Below are 20,683 nucleotides of genomic sequence, written 5' to 3'. Positions count from 1 at the left end.
CAATAATCTACCCTTCATGTAGAGTACTTGTGGTAAAACAGTCTGGCTTTCATGTAGAGTACTAGTGGTACAATAATCTGGCCTTAATATAGAGTACTAATGGTACAATAATCTGCCCTTCATGTAGAGTACTAGTGGTACAATAACCTGCCCTTCATATAGAATACTAGTGGTACAATAATCTGCCCTTCATGAGGAGTACTAGTGGTACAATAGTACCACTAGTACTCTGGTGGTAAGAGTGTTGGCCTGGAGAGAGGTTCCTTGAAGGTGGTGGTGAGGGACTCCTGATCAAAGGAATGTGATCTATACCACCTGGGAGTGAACTTGTCCTCCCAGGCGGTGCATGACCCCCACGGGTTGGGCGCTTCACCATGAGTAATACTGATAGAGATGGTGTAGTAGTGCCATCTAGTGGAGGTAGTGGTGGTGTAGTAGTGCCAGCTAGTGGTGGTAGTCAAAGTTAGTCAGGTTATCAGTGATAGTGTTACAGTGAAGTTCAGGACAGTGACTAACCTCATGGTCACTAAAGGTCAGTTAACCTTCCATGGTCGTACAAGAGAGACGTGTTGCTCCCCTTCCTGGCCCCCTCCGGCTTTACCGCTTCCTCAGCCTCTTAATACACCTAAATAATGTAAATATTGTCTATTGACGTTTTTTTAAGTACAACAGCAAAGTTAACCTGCAGCTCCTGGTCCCCGCCACCAGTTTGGTCACTAAATTATTTAAGTTTTAATTTTCTTTGGGGTCTTGAAGGGAGGGTGAGGGAGGGAGGTGATTGAATTTAGTGAAGGGGTTTTGATGCGAGGAACTGGAGCTCCTCCCCTTCCTCTGATCAAACAATAACTCTCGCACTAGGCGTTACGTAACCCATAAAGGTGTATGCAGTTCTGGGCTATTTTTTTCCGTTTTTGAAAAAAAACTTAGGGAAGGTCTCTTGATCCAAGTAACTTGTGCCATGTGATCCAGATAGATTTCCATGTAAACAAATTGTTAGTCATCATGTTAATATGTAAGAAATATTGATTAAAGAAAATAAAGATAGTTTTACTATGTTAAACATTAATGGTTATCAGACAGGCAGTAATTACCTGGAGAGAGTTCCGGGGGTCAACGCCCCCGCGGCCCGGTCTGTGACCAGGCGGCCTGGTGGACCAGAGCCTAATCAACCAGGCTGTTGCTGCTGGCTGCACGCAAACCAACGTACGAGCCACAGCCCGGCTGGTCAGGAACTGACTTTAGGTGCTTGTCCAGTGCCAGCTTGAAGACTGCCAGGGGTCTGTTGGTAATCCCCCTTATGTATGCTGGGAGGCAGTTGAACAGTCTCGGGCCCCTGACACTTATTGTATGGTCTCTTAACGTGCTAGTGACACCCCTGCTTTTCATTGGGGGGATGTTGCATCGTCTGCCAAGTCTTTTGCTTTCGTAGTGAGAGATTTTCGTGTGCAAGTTCGGTACTAGTCCCTCTAGGATTTTCCAGGTGTATATAATCATGTATCTCTCCCGCCTGCGTTCCAGGGAATACAGTTTTAGGAACCTCAAGCGCTCCCAGTAATTGAGGTGTTTTATCTCCGTTATGCGCGCCGTGAAGGTTCTCTGTACATTTTCTAGGTCAGCAATTTCACCTGCCTTGAAAGGTGCTGTTAGAGTGCAGCAATATTCCAGCCTAGATAGAACAAGTGACCTGACGAGTGTCATCATGGGCTTGGCCTCCCTAGTTTTGGAGGTGGGAGTCCCGGTATCATAGGTTATGTTGATGACACAACTGTCCTAGTGAGTGGGAGGGAGGGCTTGGAGGGTCTGAAGAGAGTTATAGATGTTTTTGGGATGGCAACAGGTATGGCTGTGAATGTGCATAAATCAAAACTCATGAGATTGGGTGATTGGGATGGGCGGGAGGGCGGGGGTGGGGGGATGAGGTGGTGTGTCGTGGACCGGGTGAAAATTTGTGGAGTTGTGTATATGGGTAATGCTCAGATGGCGAGGGAGAATAATTCAAAGGGTGTGGTAGTTAGGGTATTGGGAAGATTGTCAGGATTACGGCCGACACATCTTACGCTACACCAGAGGGTCATTGTGGTCAATGTGCTTTTGTACAGCAAAATATGGCATGTAGCAGCTTTGTACCCTTTGGTGTATGGGGATGTCCGGAGATTGTTGAGCAGAGTTTTCCGTTTTATCTGGGGTTCGGGATGTGATTGGTTGAAAAGAGAGGTGGTAACACTTCCGGTGGCCTTGGGAGGGCTGGGGTTAATTCATTTGGAAAGAAGGTTGAAGTGTGTATATGTGAAACATGGGTTGCTAAGGGCTCGGGGGGAGGGGAGTGGAGGGTTGGGGATGCTGCAGGGAGATCTTGGGAGATGGTGGAAGGGACAGGATTTGAGAGATGGTGAGGAGTTGTTGTGTCTATTGATGATGGTCAGAGATCCGAGAAACATGCGGGTAGGGTTCATGGAGAGGAAGTTATGGCCTAGGGTGGCAGTGGCAACGGAAGGAGTGTACCCGATGTACGCATGGGAAGACATTTGGGGTCGATTAAAAGGGTTACGCATCCGGCCACGCGTGAGGGAGGTAATGTATAGGTTTCTTCATGGAATATTGCCGTCTGGGGTTTTACGAAATAGGCGAATAAGGGAGGGTGGGGAGTGTCAGGTTTGTTGGGTAGATGAATCAGCTTTTCATGTAGTTTATTTTTGTGAAAGCCTAGGGGTTGTGCGGGAATGGTTAGGAAAAGTAATCCGGTATGTGGGGGGGGGAAAAGGTTAGTTAGTTAGTTTAATATGTTTATTATGCACCCCATACCCATCCTGTGGGCGGTAGTCAAAAGATTACAGAGGTACATAATTGGTCCAGGGACTGGACTCCAAAGTTTTGATAGCTGAGCAAGTTACAGAGGTAATGAACTCACAATTTACAAAGGTAATGAACTCACAATTTACAAAGGTAATGAACTCACAATTTACAAAGGTAATGAACTCACAATTTACAAAGGTAATGAACTCCAGGTAAGTCTGGTCACAATCATGACAAGTTACAAAGGTATTTACAGATTACAGAGGTACGTAATGGGTCCAGGGACTGGGCCCCCAAAGTTTTGATAGCTGAACTAGGTACAAAGGTAATGAGCTCACAAGTTACAAAGGTAATGAATTCTGTAGAATGGTTACTTACGTTTATACTTTGGCTACAATCATGAACAAATTATAGAGTAATGAGCAATTCACACTTCCATACGCGGTCACAACTGTAATGAGTTATTGGTGCAAATATTGATTGTTGAGACAGACAGACAGACAGACACACACACACACACACACACACACACACACACACACACACACACACACACACACACACACACACACACACACACACACACACACACACACACACACACACACACACACACACACACACACACACACACACACACACACACACACACACACACACACACACACACACACACACACACACACACACACACACACACACACACACACACACACACACACACACACACACACACTCACTCACTCACTCACTCACTTTAGTTTAATATCTTTATGCACCCCATACCCATCCTGTGGGCGGTAGTCAAAAGATTACAAAGGTACATAATGGGTCCAGTGACTGGACCCCAAAGTTATGATAGCTGAACTAGTTACAAAGGTAAGGGTTGTCGGTTTTGAGAGCGCTCAGTTTAGATGTAGGGGTAAAGGTTCAAAGGGCAGTGGCTTACTTAGTGGTTAATTTCGTGTATATATATCATGGGCAATGAGAGACAAAGGGGCGGAGGAACGTAGGATGGCCATAGCAGCATCCTTTTATAGAACAAAGTGTCGCAACAGGGAAATATATGGTAGGAGGTGGGAGAGGGATTTCTCGGAGGGCTACAGGGACTTTCTTTTGAGGGATTAATGGTCTTTATAAGCGGTCAGGGGCATGAACGGGCTGGCCTTCCCATGGGGGGGGGTGTTGCAGAGGTCGATTGTGTGAGTGTGTGGAATTGTGTGAGGAAAGGATGTTGAGGTGATATTCAATGTGATATTCAATGTAATGTCTTGGTGTTATTGTGAACACCGATGATTATAATTTATCTAAGGATTCCTTCATGTTTTGTAAGGATGTACATAAGCATGTTAGTATATAAGCATATTTTAACCTGTAATTATACATGTCTACCTATATATGAGCAATGTAACTTGTCATAATAATGAGGCATTCATACCTGTTTTTTAACTAGTGGAACGTTTTGGTATTGTATATAATGTAAGATCTTGCCTGGGGTGTTCTTGCTTATATATTGTGACAGATGTTTTTTCACATTTTCATTATATATGTTCAAGTGAATGAGTTTTTGATCTTGTGTATAGCCAGGTGAAACTGGTCAGTTTTCATTTTGGTAGGAGTGTAAGTAATCTCTGCAATAGCAGGTCATGCGAAACACATGTCATATTATTTTAGATGTCTAATGTTGTCCATTCTCTGTAGGATGTGATGTATAGATTATCTCCGGCAGTGTAAATAATCTGTCTGCAGGAGTTTACCTGGAGAGAGTTCCGGGGGTCAACGCCCCCGCGGCCCGGTCTGTGACCAGGCCTCCTGGTGGATCAGAGCCTGATCAACCAGGCTGTTGCTGCTGGCTGCACTGCACTGCACTGCAATGTGTAAATTTATTTATTATTGTGGTAGGTTTATGTATATAGCGTGTTTTTTTAGGGTGATATATATTATAAGACGCTAATTACCATCAGTGACTGTTTATTGATTATTACCATAGGGTATATGAGGGTTAGTGTGGGTTGTGTTGTATGGTGGATGTGAGCCGTCATGTTAAGACATTCCTTGTATTATAGTGTCAGCCGTTTAGCTGGCTGGATTGTGTTTATATATTTTGTCATTGAAGTTTTTAATGCTTTATAAATGTATAAGTATAAGAGATTTGTCACTGTATGCTAAGGTGAAAGTGGCACGTTTTCATGGGGGAAGAGTGTAAGCATTACTGGGTAGGTTCTATCGTTTTTTATATGACCATCTTTTCATGTGAAGCACAGTACGTACAAGCGGTGTTTGATTTGAGTGCAGCAGCCAGTTCTGTCATTATATATGTGCTTCTTCAGTATTTATGTAATTACAGTTGATTATTGTTCACTGCCTGTATCTTGTTACATATTGATTATGTACCCATATATTTTTGTACCCGAGTTTTAAATAAAATATAAAAGAAAAATTCTAATGAACAGTGTCCATGGACTCGTTGAAAACACTCCTGGATGTTGGGCTTGCGTATTTGACATCTCTTGTGGGTTTAGTGCTTAATTTTTATATGGTGTGACCTGATAGATGGCATGAGCTGCCTTTAGTGCCTCATGCAGGATGATATAGTTTAACAAAGGAAATACAAAGACCGCAATGGAAATGAGTCACTGACTTTTTTTTTTTTGTGGGGGTTATCCTAGGTAATCGACACATGCTGCTATGCATGATAATTTATGTATACCTGAATGAACTTATTCACCAGTCTTAATTCTTAGTAAGCAAGTATATTTAGGTACAGGTACGCATTATCATACATAGCCTGGAGTGTTTACCTAGAGAGAGTTCCGGGGGTCAACGCCCCTGCGGCTCGGTCTGTGACCAGGCCTCATGGTGGATCAGGGCCTGATCAACCAGGCTGTTACTGCTGGCTGCACGCAATCCAACGTACGAGCCACAGCCCGGCTGGTCAGGTACCGACTTTAGGTGCTTGTCCAGTGCCAGCTTGAAGACAGCCAGGGGTCTATTGGTAATCCCCCTTATGTATGCTGGGAGGCAATTGAACAGTCTTGGGCCCCTGACGCTTATTGTTTTCTCTTAATGTGCTAGTGACACCCCGGCTTTTCATTGGGGGGATGTTGCATCGTCTGCCGAGTGTAAATTACCTAGGATAACCCAAAGTTGAAGTGCCTTAGTTCAGTTTTAATTATCCCGAAATGCATTGCATACCAGTGGCTCCCTTTTGTGCCTACCAGTGTCTTATTACATGTAAACTATATTGCTTTCCTAGAGTATGAAGATAAATGTAAATATCTGAATGTGAATTTGACCTGTTAGTTTAATATCTTCATTGCCATCCTAACATACCTAGTGGGAGAGTTCATACCAGGTAAACTCCAGGTAAACTCCACTATCCGTCGTGGCAATTAAATCCAAGAAAATGTTGGGTAAATAGACACAAACGACACTAATGTGACATATTGTGGCACAAATCTTCTACGACCAATCACCTAAACCAATAATAACCCAACAAAATGCTGCTGTGTGTTGATCAGTTCCTGCACCTGATATGAAATCCAAGTTCAGGGGGATGGGAGGGGGGTAGTAAACTCTAGTTACATCACTACTGCATGACCACTAACTAATGTTTAGCAATGAGAACATTTAAGGGCCATAAACCGAACAGGAGAATACTTCTCAACTTTATTAATGATAAAATTTATAATTGTAGCAATATTGAGGAAAGATACTCACATACCACTTTGAGTATAGGCAACAGATCCTACATTTATTCATCTTCAACAATGCAATAGAAAAAAAAATTAAAAAATAAAGAAAAACATTGCAATATCAGGAACGCTAGTTCCGATTTGACCTTGAGTACAGGTAACATTTCAGTGATTGTGATCTTACATTTCCTGGCTTTCAATCCTGCACGCGCTCGTGTGGGTGTATGACCCACTTAATATTTGTATTTATAAATCATTACAATTGTGACCAGGTGTGGACGTATCAGTGGCTCATTACTTTGTAATTTGTTCATGACTGTAACCATGTATAGGAGTGAGGCTGATTCATTACCTTTGTAACTTGCCATGATTGTGATCATATCTACGTGGAGTTCATTACCTTTGTAACTAGTTCAGCTATCATAACTTTGGGGTTCAGTCCCTGGACCCATTATGTACCTTTGTAATCTTTTGACTACCGCCCACAGGATGGGTATGGGGTGCATAATAAAGATATTAAACTAACTAAACTCAATCCTGCAAAATCATCTATCACGTCAAAATCAATGATTTTCCCTATCTAGACCTATTTATACTCTGTAATCATATAGTCTATAGAGAAACGAAGGATTTTCTCTTGCATTGCTGCAGCACTGTTTTGGTCATTAGTGTCACCTTTAGAGGCTCTATGGCAGTGGTTCCCAAACTGGGGGTAAATTACCCCCTGGGGGTAATTTAACCATTTTTTGGGGGTAATGGAGGGGTGACAGAAAAAAAGTTATGAATTCTGAAAATCAAGAAAACAATGCGGTACCCGGTATGAGGATTATTGTTAACTTTGTCTTAGTATATAAAGTTGTAAAGTAAACCTATTATAAGTAAGTAATAAAGTTAAACCAAATAACAATAACATCAAAAACTAATATACAGTATTAGAAAAGAAGAAATATATAGCTAAGTGTGTGTGGAAACCCAAAAGTATTTTGACAAGTATGCTTCAGGACAAAAGTCACTCAGTAGCCCAGATCGACCTGTCCAGTATGCGTCACTCACTTCCTGAGGCTGCCTCTATTTCACACTGTCAGTTTATCTGTGAGCATCAGCCGAGGTAGACATAAGCTGGTATGAAGCCAAGAATTCCTAAACTAGCTTCAAGTATGCAACTCCATCCATCCCACTGATGTTCTTGACATCTTTGGTAATAGTCATTAGAGATGCACAATGTTCAAATACAATAAATAAAAGAAAATATCTCAAGTGTTTTAATTTAGCCATATATATCAATAATAACAACATTTTGTGAAAGGGGTAACATGCTTTATGTGGCATGTTAAATTGGGTAACAAGCTGAAAAAGTTTGGGAACCACTGCTCTATGGTGTCACCCCGGGCGCCACCCCCCCCCCTTTTACGACGCCACTGGCTGGTGTCACATATGGTCTGTATAAGTTGTATCACGTACTTCTAGAAATAGATTTATTATTATTTAACAAACATAGGGAAATAGCAGCAGCAGCAGCAGCAGCAGGAACATGTAACAATATTTCAAAATATTTGGTAATGTGGCTACTCATTACTTGACACAAATCATTATGATGGAAAATGGAGGCGATAGTTACCATCTGTGATGTTTAACTTAACATTCTGTTAGTTGTAATTTCCACGGCGTGCCCTTCACAACACTAAAGTCTAAGGCGCATTTATATTGCATACTTGAGGCAGACATATCGGCTGAGAAGTGATCACCCCAACCTGCACTACCACACTGCTACATACAATTATCATACATAGTGTAAATTACCCACCATAACCCAAAAAATCAGTGACTTGTTTAATAAATTTATTCAGGTATACACAAATAGTTACATAGATTATCATACATAGCAGCATACGTGTAGAGAACCTAGGATAACCCAAGAAAGTCAGTGACTTATTTCCATCGGGGTCCTTTTAATACCTTGTTATAATATAAAGGAGATGTGCTAAGAATAAGGTAAAATGAGTTATTTATATTTACATGTGTGTTAGCTAAAAAAAAATTCAACCTTTGTCACTACGCTCATTAGGTACCTTTTGACTTCTTGAACTGGTTCATGCTATGACTGGCTTCCTCTTCAAGGGGGGCTCCTTGGCGTGGTGAAGAGGCTCTTGGTCTGAGGAATTAGACCTGTCGGTCTCCTTCCTCAGACCGAACCTAATTACCCCCCAATCCCCCATTCCCTATCCCATCTTCCCCATCCTCCCCTTTTTCTTTTCCTCCTCCTCCTCCCCACCCCTCCCTTTTGCCCTTCCTTTTTGGCCTTTGGGATTTTTTTTTCCCACAGGCACGCTAGTTCCTAGGTTGAGGAAAGGGTACCGGGGTCCATCCCATTCCGTTGAGGTTCTTCGCGGTGGCATAGTTTGCTGTGGAATCTGGATCGCCTGGGGATGTCCTGATCCCTCTCCGGTATCCCGGAGGTTGGCTTTTGGGTGTGTCTCGGGCGACGGGTGTGTCTCTGGAAGCCACTTTTCGGATTCCGGGGGTGGTGGTCGAAGGAGGTATGCTTTGTGGCAGATTTCCGGCCGCCCTCTCTTTTGTCCATCGAGGTAGCTCGGCAGATGTGAGGTTGCTATCCTGGATTGCCGGTTTACTGGCATGATGGGTAGGGTATGGCACGGGTTCCATGCTGCATCTGCGCTACTTGCGGTGCTGAGGTCCTCTTGGGCACGGAGGGAGATTTCTGGCCCTTTCATTCCTCCTAGGAACTATCCCTCCCCGATCCCCCCCTTTTTTTATTCTTTTTTATTTTTATTTTTATTTTTTTTTCTTAAAAACAAAAAGAAAGAAGTAACCTAACCATGGCAGCCCTAGTCCATGAACCTGCTACCCCCAGGCCCCTTCTTGATACCGCACCCCATTCTGACCCCGCCTCATCTTTGGACCACTCTTCGGACACTCCTCATGCCTCTGTACCTCTTGCCGGTGCTGTTTCCTCACCCGCTTCAGGTACTGAGGCCTCGACTGACTCCTTCGATTTATCTGACCTTCGCTCTCCTCTGACTATGCTTCCGGCCTCTCCCTCTACGGTGCGGCAATTTTTGAATCGCCGGCCCGTTCCATGTCGGACCAATTCTGGTCCCACGCCTAAATGCCAACGACAATTACCTGCTGATGATACTTCTCCACCTTCTCATTCTTCTCAGAAAAGATCGACACTTCCTTCACTACCTTTCCACGCTCAGTTTCAGACTGCACAATGGACTAAATTCTTCACTTTACGACCGACTTCCTCTACTGCCTATCTTTCTGACCACAGTATTGGCAAGGCACTCCTACGTCTTTTCGTGCTCTTAAGAGCGGTACGTGCATCATCACTGTACAGAATGCTACCCAGGCTCATGAGCTTTCTCGTCTTTCCCATATCAATACTGTTCCTGTCACTATTGAAAAACATCATTCCCTCAATTCTTGTAGTGGTACCGTCATTCTGCCCCATACCATAGTTCAACAAAATTTCCAGACATGTGGCACTGACATTTTTGAACAGCTGGAACTCCAAGATCTCCCAATCCTCAAGGTAGACACTTATGTTCTTCCTGCCCACGGGCGAAGACGATACCCTAGCAATGTGGCTCGTTTAACTTTTGACAGCCATGAACTCCCATCCTCAGTTTATGTAGCAGGACATCGGTTACAAGTTCGAAACGTGTCTCCCTACACCGCAACAGTGTAGAAATTGCTGGCGATTTGGCCATCCAGCGAAATATTGCAGATCTATCGCCGAATGCCCGGTCTGTGGTGCCGATGACCATTCTAATATGTCTTGTAATCGACCTCCCTCTTGCCTTAATTGTCATGAGGCTCACCCTTCATACTCTCGCCATTGTCAAGTCTACTTAAACGAGCGGGAAATCCGTTACCTCAAAGAGGCAGGTCTCCCTTATGCCATGTCAGTTTCTCATCTCCGCCTCCAAGGGAGACTACCTCGTGTTTCTTATTCCCATGTTTCAAAACGTCCCCCCACTTCTGGGATCCCATCTTCTGCAACCACCTCTGGTTACCTCTCCCATAGTCACTCCTGTATCTAATTCTTTTGCTGTCCTAGGCTCAGACGTCCCTACTTCAACACCTCAGTCTGATCTCGCTTCTTCGTGTTCTCCCTCACAAGCCTCGGTAGCGACGAGATCTCGTATGACACCTCCTCCTAACCGTCTCTCTACTTCTCAAAAGTCAAAAAAAGGTCCGTTAACACCTTCCCTTCTTCCTCCTCATTTTACCTTCCCTGTCTCTGTACCTGGTTCTTCCCCTCTCACTGGCTCTGTTACAAGTGTAGAGGTTCACCCTCCTCATACTGTACCTTCCTCCCCTGTTCCCTCCCAAGTTTCTTCCTCTTCTGCCACCTCCCAGGTTTCTGCCTCTTCTGTCCCCCTCCACGCTTCTCCAGTTCCCTCCACCCTTTCGCCCCCCCCCTACCTTGGTACAGTCCATTACAGTTCCAATCTTTACTCATCCTCCCCCTACCATTTCCAATATTGTCTCCCATACAATGTCTCTGAATTCCGAAACACTTGAAGCAATCTCTGAATATATTGCAGAGACCAAACCATCAATGGACACTGATCCACCCTCCGTTCCTTCTCTCTCCTCTGCTCCATCTGCGCAACTCCTTTCTTCACACCGCACCATTCCTTCACTGCTTGAACGTTTTCCCCTGCCTCCGCATGTGGACTTTTCTAAACCCTCTAGTCCATAGGAACCCTTACCTGCGGATTTCAGGTATCTTTATCATTGCCAATCATGGCCTATTTACAGTGGAATATACGCGGCCTCAGGGGTAATCGGGGTGAGCTTCAGATGTTACTCTCCCAGTTTTCCCCTGTTGGTGTTTGCTTACAGGAACCAAAATTACACTCTGCTGTTATCTCTCCCATCTCAGGCTATAATTTGTATTCTTCAGATCATTAAAGGTCCCATCAGGGACCTTTAATGAAAGTGCCCTTCTTCTATGCACTGATATTCCGTACCATCAGCTATTTGTTCGTACTTCACTGCATTACACAGCAGCCCGTATCCACTTGCATAGGTGGTATACGCTCTGTTCTTTATATCTCTCTCCTCGGGCATTATCTATTCCGGATATTGCCTTTCTTGTTTCGTCATTACTGCCACCGATTCTGTTACTTGGAGATTTTAATGCCCACCATTTCCTCTGGGGGGGATATCTCACTGTGATTCCCGTGGCATTCAGTTAGAGGCTTTTCTTGCCACCCACCCCCTCCATGTTTTAAATACAGGTACTCGCACCCATTTTGATCCTCGGACTCACACACTCTCTTGCACCGATCTCTCAGTCTGCTCTTCCTCTGCCGCATTAGACTTCACTTAGTCTGTTCTCCCGGACTTACATGACAGCGATCATTTCCCAATCATTCTTACTTACCCTTCATATTCACCACCTCTTCGCATCCCACGTTGGCAATTTGATCAGGCAAATTGGAACCTTTACTCACACCTTTACTCAGCACCTTTCAAGGCAGGTGAAATTGCCGACCTAGAAAATGTACAGAGAACTTTCACGGCGCGCATAACGGAGATAAAACACCTCAATTATTGGGAGCGCATGAGGTTCCTAAACCTGTATTCCCTGGAACGCAGGAGGGAGAGATACATGATTATATACACCTGGAAAATCCTAGAGGGACTAGTACCGAACTTGCACACGAAAATCACTCACTACGAAAGCAAAAGACTTGGCAGACGATGCACCATCCCCCCAATGAAAAGCAGGGGTGTCACTAGCACGTTAAGAGACCATACAATAAGTGTCAGGGGCCCGAGACTGTTCAACTGCCTCCCAGCACACATAAGGGGGATTACCAACAGACCCCTGGCAGTCTTCAAGCTGGCACTGGACAAGCACATAAAGTCAGTTCCTGATCAGCCGGGCTGTGGCTCGTACGTTGGTTTGCGTGCAGCCAGCAGCAACAGCCTGGTTGATCAGGCTCTGATCCACCAGGAGGCCTGGTCACAGACCGGGCCGCGGGGGCGTTGACCCCCGGAACTCTCTCCAGGTAAACTCCAGGTAAACACCTAACTGTTTTTAGAGAGGTTCCTTCTTCGTCCTCCATCGATGAGCTTTTACACCTCTTCTCATCCTCCATTTTAACCGCAGCTTCTAATTGTATACCCCAAACTTCGGGCAGGCATTCTCAGAAATGCGTGCCTTGGTGGTCTCCTGCTTGTGCTTGTGCAGTACGTTTGAAACGCGCTGCATGGGGCAGGTACCGGTACAATAGAACCACAGAGAGACTTCTTGATTTTAAGCAGAAGCGTGCGATCGCTCGCCGTGTCATCCGTGACGCTAAATGCACTTGCTGGCGAGATTATGTCTCCTCCATCACCTCTGCTTCCTCTATGAGTGCAGTCTGGAAAAAAGTACGAAAACTGAGTGGTAAATATTCTCCTGACCTGGCTCCTGTTCTGCGGGTTGCCGGTGTTGATATAGCAAACCCACTAGATGTTGCCAATGAAATTGGCAATCATCTGGTCCGTATTTCTCAGGGACTCCATCTATGCCCCTCATTTCTTTCCTCAAAGTCTGCCAGAGAGTTAGCACCCTTGGACTTTTTTTCTCTCAGAGAAGAACAGTATAATGTGCCTTTTACACTTCAAGAACTGGAGGCAACACACTCAGCTTGCCAATCATCGGCAGCTGGGCCCGACGACATTCATAGTGGCATTCTAGTGGCCCGGTGGTCTGGCTAGTGGCCCGGTGGTCTGGTGGCTAAAGCTCCCGCTTCACACACGGAGGGCCCGGGTTCGATTCCCGGCGGGTGGAAACATTTGACACGTTTCCTTACACCTGTTGTCCTGTTCACCTAGCAGCAAATAGGTACCTGGGTGTTAGTCGACTGGTGTGGGTCGCATCCTGGGGGACAAGATTAAGGACCCCAATGGAAATAAGTTAGACAGTCCTCGATGACGCACTGACTTTCTTGGGTTATCCTGGGTGGCTAACCCTCCGGGGTTAAAAATCCGAACGAAATCTCTTCATATTCGTATGCTACAACATTTACATCAGTCAGCCCTTGCAGTCCTATTATGCCTTTACAATCTTATTTGCTCACAAGGAGTTCTTCCACTGCTGTGGAAATCCGCCATTGTTCTCCCTTTCCGCAAACCAGGCACTATGGGACATGAAGCCTCCCACTATCGTCCCATTGCTCTTACCAGTGCAGTTTGCAAAGTGATGGAACGCCTAGTAAATAGACGTTTAGTGCGGTTTTTAGAGAGACAACAGTCTCTCCACTCGTCAATATGGCTTTCGTAAGGGACGTTCTACCATAGACCCCTTACTACGCTTGGATACGTATGTTCGTAATGCCTTTGCGAATAACCACTCATTTATTGCCATATTTTTTGACCTTGAGAAGGCATATGACACAACTTGGAGGTATAATATTTTAGCCCAAGCCCACTCCTTAGGCCTTCGAGGCAATCCACCATCCTTCCTTAAGAGCTTTTTAACTGACAGGCATTTCCGTGTTTGGGTTAATAATGTGCTCTCCCCGGACTTGATCCAAGCTGAAGGTGTCCCCCAGGGATGTGTTCTGAGCACAACACTTTTTCTCCTTTCTATTAATGATTTGGCCTCTAGTCTTCCATCAAATATTTGGTCATCACTCTATGTTGATGGCTTCGCTATTGCCTGTGCAGGCGCTGACTGTCACCTCATTACAGTTTCTCTCCAGCATGCAGTCGACCATGTTCCAATTGGGCCACCACACATGGGTTTAAATTTTCCAGCACTAAAACCCACCAAATTACTTTCACTAGACGCTCTGTCATCTCCGATCATCCTTTGTACCTCTATGGCTCCCGTATCCCTGAACGTGATACAGTCAAGTTTCTGGGCCTCCTCTTTGACCGTAGGTTATCCTGGAAACCTCACATTACCTCTCTGAAGGCAACTTGTCACAGCCGGCTGAACCTTCTTAAAACCCTTGCTCATCTTTCATGGGGAGCTGATCGTCGAACCCTCCTTCGCCTACATTCCACCCTCATTTTATCGAAACTTGATTATGGTGACCAGATCTATTCAGCAGCATCTCCTGCTACTCTCTCTAGCCTTAACCCCATTCATCACCAAGGATTACGTTTATGCCTTGGTGCTTTTTGCTCTTCCCCTGTCGAGAGCCTCTATGCAAAAGTGAACATTCCATTCTTATCTGATCGCCGTGATGCCCATTGCCTTCGCTACTATGTACGCTCTCATGATCTCCGCAATCCTTCCATTTATAGAATGGTCACTGATATTAGTAGACATTCTTTATTTGTTCACCGCCCTTGTTTACTTCGTCCCTTCTCTCTTCGCCTTCATTCGCTCTTGTCTTCTCTTCAATTACCACCTTTCTATGTTCATGTAGCATCTCACTTTTCCCAACCCCCCTGGGAAGTTCCAGCTGTTTGAGTCTGTTCTTTCTCTCTCCCTTGCTCGAAAGCCCAACTGTCTACGGTCGCTTCCCGCTCTCCTTTTCTTGACCACTTTCACTCTCATTCTCATGCCATTGCTGTGTACACAGATGGCTCTAAGTCTTCTGACGGCATAGGATTCGCAGCAATGTTTCCGGACAGCATCGTACGAGGGCATTTACTATCTTCGGCTAGCATTTTTACTGCTGAATTGTATGCCATCCTTGCAGCACTTATCTGTATTGCATCTATGCCTGTGTCATCATTTGTGGTTGTCTTAGACTCCCTTAGTGCTTTACAGGCTATACAGAAATTTGATACACCTCACCCCTTAGTCCTCCGTATCCAACTTTGGCTATGCCGCATCTTTACCAAGCGTAAATATATTGTTTTTTTGTTGGGTCCCTGGTCATGTTGACGTACAGGGCAATGAACAGGCAGACACTGCTGCGCGGTCAGCAGTACACGACCTACCAGTTTCATATAGAGGTATTCCATTTACGGACTATTTTGCTGCAATATCTTCCCACCTTCACACCCGTTGGCAACAACGTTGGTCTACTATGCTCGGTAACAAACTTCAATCTATTAAACTGAGTTTAGGTTACTGGCCGTCTTCTTATCACCAGTGTCGAGGTTGGGAGACTACTCTCTCCCGTCTTCGCATTGGCCATACTCGTCTTACTCATGGATATCTCATGGAGAGGCACCCTGCTCCTCTCTGTGAGAATTGCCAAGCTCCATTATCAGTCAGCCACATTCTGAATGTTAAAATGGTATAAAATACCGACAGGTTGTTAGGTAAGACACATATGCAACAGTTAGGTATCTTTATTTCGAAACGTTTCGCCTACACAGTAGGCTTCTTCAGTCGAGTACAGAAAAGCTGATAGAAGCAGAAGAGACGATGTAATCAGTCCATCACCCATCATCGTCTTCAAGTCTCTTCTGCTTCTATCAGCTTTTCTGTACTCAACTGAAGAAGCCTACTGTGTAGGCGAAACGTTTCGAAATAAAGATACCTAACTGTTGCATATTTGTCTTACCTAACAGCCACATCCTGTTGGACTGCCCACTTTATCAACGAGCACGCAGAATTTACCTCCGTCGTCGTCTACACTCCGCTGCTCTCTCTTTACCTTCCCTTCTTGCTGATGGACCCATCTTTCATCCGGACTCTCTCATTGACTTTTTGACAACAACTGACTTTCTTCACAAATTCTGATACCTTCAGCGCTTTCTACTTCAATCTCTTGCTACCCTCTACCCCCGTACTATCTCCTGCCCCGCTGTTTTCTGTAACCTACTGATCATCCCTCCTCCCTTCTGCCATCCAATACCCTCGCTTCCTTCCCTACCCTGCAGCGCTGTATTGCCCTTGTGGCTTAGCGCTTCTTTTTGATTATAATTATAATTATATGACTGGCTTGGACATGTACAGGCAGTCTGTTCCATTCCTTTATTGCTGTACAGTAAAATATGTTTGAAGCCCGGCCTCTGACTATGGGTACCTGGAGTTTACCTGGAGAGAGTTCCGGGGGTCAACGCCCCCGCGGCCCGGTCTGTGACCAGGCCTCCTGGTGGATCAGAGCCTGATCAACCAGGCTGTTGCTGCTGGCTGCACGCAAACCAACGTACGAGCCACAGCCCGGCTGATCCGGAACTGACTTTAGGTGCTTGTCCAGTGCCAGCTTGAAGACTGCCAGGGGTCTGTTGGTAATCCCCTGTATAGATTACAATGTGTGGTTTATAAAATAGTTATAAAATACAATACTTATTACAAAGAAGGCCAATCGCATGCCTAGGCATTTCGGGCAGACTAATACTATTTCTTACTCTATATTGACAAAAATAGGCAGAAGATATTCTGGACACTGTGAGCAATCCTATAAACTTGATTTAACTTCAGTTGTTTTACTCTGTCTTCAACATTCACCATATCCAGTTGTAATTCATCCTGGCCTACATGCTTTCTTGGACCCAAGTCCAGAATGAATCTCGCCATTTTGTTCTGGATGATTTGTAGCTTATCTTTCAGTTTATTTGTTAAGGCAGAGTACCATGAAGAGCAAGCGTAATCCATATGACACTATAAGAGCTAGACATAGGGTCCTGTGAGCCTCAGTAGGTAGACATTGTGCTTGTCTGTAGGAGGAATTTTAGTCTGGTATTCGCTTTCTTTACTATACTGTTCCCTATCAGTTCTCTTGACATGCATTAAAGGGGATTCCCAGCTACTTTACTGAGGAAACTGAAGTGATGGGTTGTCCATTACACCGGCCCCTCACGGAAGGTTCCTTGATGTTGGCGAGGGGCCCTTGATTTAGTGAATTGGATCTGTGCTCCAATTAATTAAGCCTGAATGCCTTCCACATCCCCCCCTAGGCGCTGTATAATCCTACGGGTTTAGCTCTTCCCCTTGATTATAATAATAAATCCATTACACCGGACATTACAATTATTTACCCTTCTCAGTTTTCGTGCCAGAGTATGGCTTCCGTTTTCTCGAGGTGTAACGATAGTTTGTTGTCTGCAGGACTCCAGTTCCAGTGTAATTACATTAGCTATATCTTGTGGGTCTTTACCTGACACTAACGGAGTACTGTCATACGCATACAGTAGGAGTTTACACTTGACACTGATAGGCATATAGTTTACCTAACATAGGAATAATGTGGTCTTTGTTTTCCTTTAGGATCCTTGATTCCCATGGTATACAGGCCTAGTTGACATCAGTGGATGCCTGGAACAATCTTCAGAGTAGGGGTGATAGAGGGTAGGACCTTGGGTAGCTTTAAAAAAAGATTGGACAATATACGAGTGGGAGGGGCTGGGTTTGATTGATATCATTGGGTACGGGAGTAAATTCTTGGGTAGCTTAGGATAGGGGTGGTTTTGATAAGGACCTGTCTTTTATGGGCCTATAGGACTTCTGCAGTGTTCCTCCATTCATATGTATTTGTTTACTACTATATAGAAAGCCGCTTGTTATGCTGAGTATTTCAGGTAAATTAGGTCAGTTTTGTCCCAGGATGCGACCCACACCAGTGCACTAACACCCAGGTACCCATTTTATACTGATGGGAGTGGAGGGACAGCAGACGTCTTATGGAAACACGCCCCTAATGTTTTCCAGCCGTACCGGGGATTCGAACTCCGGACTTCAGTGTGTGAGAGCTGAGTGCGCTGAACCATACCACAGGCGGAATTGAACCCGCGATCAGAGAGTCTCAAAACTCAGTCCCGCCCCTGGTATAGTTTGTTTGCAATCGTGTCATTACGATTTCGTGTCATGTTGAGTGCGCTAATGATCGAGCTACGGGACACCTCGATCCTGGATTCCCATTGTGGTCTTTGTTTTCTATTAGGATCCTTGATTCCCATTGGGTTCTTGATTTTTTATTATAGACCTTTATTTACATTGGGGTCTTTGATTTCTATTAGGGTGAATTTGAGAGGTTATGGTCCAAGAGGCCTATGTGATAGGGAATCCACAAAATATTAACTGTAATCCCTGAAATATTTTGCGTGGTTTCCTACACAGTCTTGCAATATTAAGATCTCTGGGTATTTATATCAAGTATAATAAACTTGAACATTACATTGATGAACTAACAATACAGTACTTACCTTCGATATACCTTTGAATTCCGATTTTCTTTTTATATTCCCAGTGTGTGTGACCTTCGGCCAGTTTTGTCTGGTGTTTGATGGACCAGGCAGTTGCTTGCTGGTGAATATATAATTTTTTTTTGACTTTCAAAAGCCATCTTCAGTCATGACTTTGCCACCTGAATATCCCCTTCACAACAGGAAACTATTTATGTGGAGTAATCTATCTAATACTTAAGTATTAACTCAGTGGAAGTCAGTCACTTTGACATTACTTTGTTATTCAAGTAAATTTCTTCATATGTTAGTATGTAAGACAATTGTCATCAGCCAAAACTTATGTAATATTAGTAATTGTATAATTTCTGACAAAATGTTAGGTGAATAGACAGTTGCAACTAAAGTGACATTTATTGTTGCAATGTTGACCTCTCCAGGAGCCAAGTGTTGCTACAATAAAATGTTACATCAGTTGCAACTGTGTCCATTTACTTAACATTGTATAATGGCTAATAAAAATTTAGAACCCATGTAATGACGATTCCCTAAATACCATCAATAACACAGTAAATCATTCGGCAGAGTCAAGAGGAACACTATGTTGATTACCACAAGCAACTGCATTGACAACAAACATCAACCTACTAGTCACTGTACATCACTACTGATGTAGTCACTGACAGGAGAAAAAAACCTGCTAACTTGTTGACAGAATTTATCTTGAAGGTGAAGAACAACAGCAACACACACAGGGTAAGTAATAATAATATCTGTTTACTACAAGTACATGTACAAGGTGTACATATAAAGTAAAAGGACACAAGTGCAACTAATGTGACATTTTATTGTGGCAACGTTTCGCTCTGCAGAAGCTTTATCAAGCCGTTGTAACGGCTTGATAAAGCTCTTGGAGAGCGAAACGTTGCCACAGTAAAATGTCACATTAGTTGCACTTGTGTCCTTTTACTTTACGTATTGTTGGTAAATCTACCAACTTTATTACAAGGTATACATAGCTGACATCAGTGACATAACTACTACATATAGAAAGTCCCTTGTTATGTAGAGCATTTCAGGCAAATTAAAGTCAGTTTTGTCCCAGGATGCGACCCACACCAGTCGACTAACACCCAGGTACCCATTTTATTGATGGGTAGCTGTATAGCCCTTGTGGCTTAGCGGCGCTTTTTGATTATAATAATAATATTGATGGGTAAGCATAGACAACCGGTGTAAAGAAACAAGCCCAATGTTTCTACCCTCACTGGGAATTGAACCCGGGACTCGCCGTGTGAAGCGAGTTTTAGCCACCAGGCCATGGTCCGTATAGCACAGAATAATGAACACAGTTGACTGTGGCATAATATGGTCATGTGATAAATACAAAATGATGACATAATGAGACTAGTCACGAGGGAGCATTCACCAAATTCAACTTCAATAACAAAAACATAAAGTGGGACCAAGTAAACCAAGTCCTAACCGATATAAGCTGGGAAGATATACTAAGCAACACAGACCCCAACTTATGCCTAGAACAGATTAACTCGGTGGCACTCGATGTATGCACAAGGCTTATTCCTCTAAGAAAAAGGAGGAGTAGATGTAAAATAGAAAGAGACAGGCGTTCCCTTTACAGGCGACGGAAAAGAATAACAGAGCGGCTAAAAGAGGTCAATATATCTGAAATACGTAGGGAGACACTGGTCAGAGAAATAGCAAGCATCGAACTTAAGCTAAAAGAATCCTTTAGGAGTCAGGAATCGCGGGAAGAACTAAAAGCCATAAATGAAATCGAAAGAAACCCAAAGTATTTCTTCTCCTATGCCAAATCAAAATCGAGAACAACGTCCAGTATTGGGCCCCTACTTAAACAAGATGGGTCCTACACAGATGACAGCAAGGAAATGAGTGAGCTACTCAAGTCCCAATATGACTCAGTTTTTAGCAAGCCGCTGATCAGCCGGGCTGTGGCTCGTACGTTGGTTTGCGTGCAGCCAGCAGCAACAGCCTGGTTGATCAGGCTCTGATCCACCAGGAGGCCTGGTCACAGACCGGGCCGCGGGGGCGTTGACCCCCGGAACTCTCTCCAGGTAAACTCCAGGTAACCAGAGTCGAAGATCAAAATGAAT

General features: G+C 44.3%; 1 long non-coding RNA gene across 8 annotated transcripts in view; it reads left to right on the top strand.

Moving 5' to 3' along the window:
- The first annotated feature begins 526 nt into the window (after positions 1-526).
- The window catches only part of LOC128688553 (uncharacterized), a 28,382-nt gene continuing 8,225 nt past the window's right edge, over positions 527-20,683 (top strand). For 4 of the 8 annotated variants that reach the window (XR_011392787.1, XR_011392786.1, XR_011392790.1 and 1 more), the window contains exons 1-4: positions 527-634; positions 4,495-4,691; positions 18,614-18,672; positions 19,134-19,304. This is a non-coding gene — a long non-coding RNA (uncharacterized lncRNA). Of the gene's footprint in view, positions 635-4,494; positions 4,692-4,784; positions 5,010-5,056; positions 5,306-18,613; positions 18,673-19,133; positions 19,305-20,683 lie in introns of those variants that run through there. The other 4 variants (XR_011392785.1, XR_011392788.1, XR_011392789.1 and 1 more) reach the window with 4 other exon arrangements.

This window comes from Cherax quadricarinatus, chromosome 35, assembly GCF_038502225.1.
Source record: "Cherax quadricarinatus isolate ZL_2023a chromosome 35, ASM3850222v1, whole genome shotgun sequence".
NCBI classification, from domain to species: domain Eukaryota; kingdom Metazoa; phylum Arthropoda; class Malacostraca; order Decapoda; family Parastacidae; genus Cherax; species Cherax quadricarinatus.
The sequence above is the reverse complement of the archived record's forward strand: the minus strand, read 5'-3'. Positions and strand labels throughout refer to the sequence as shown.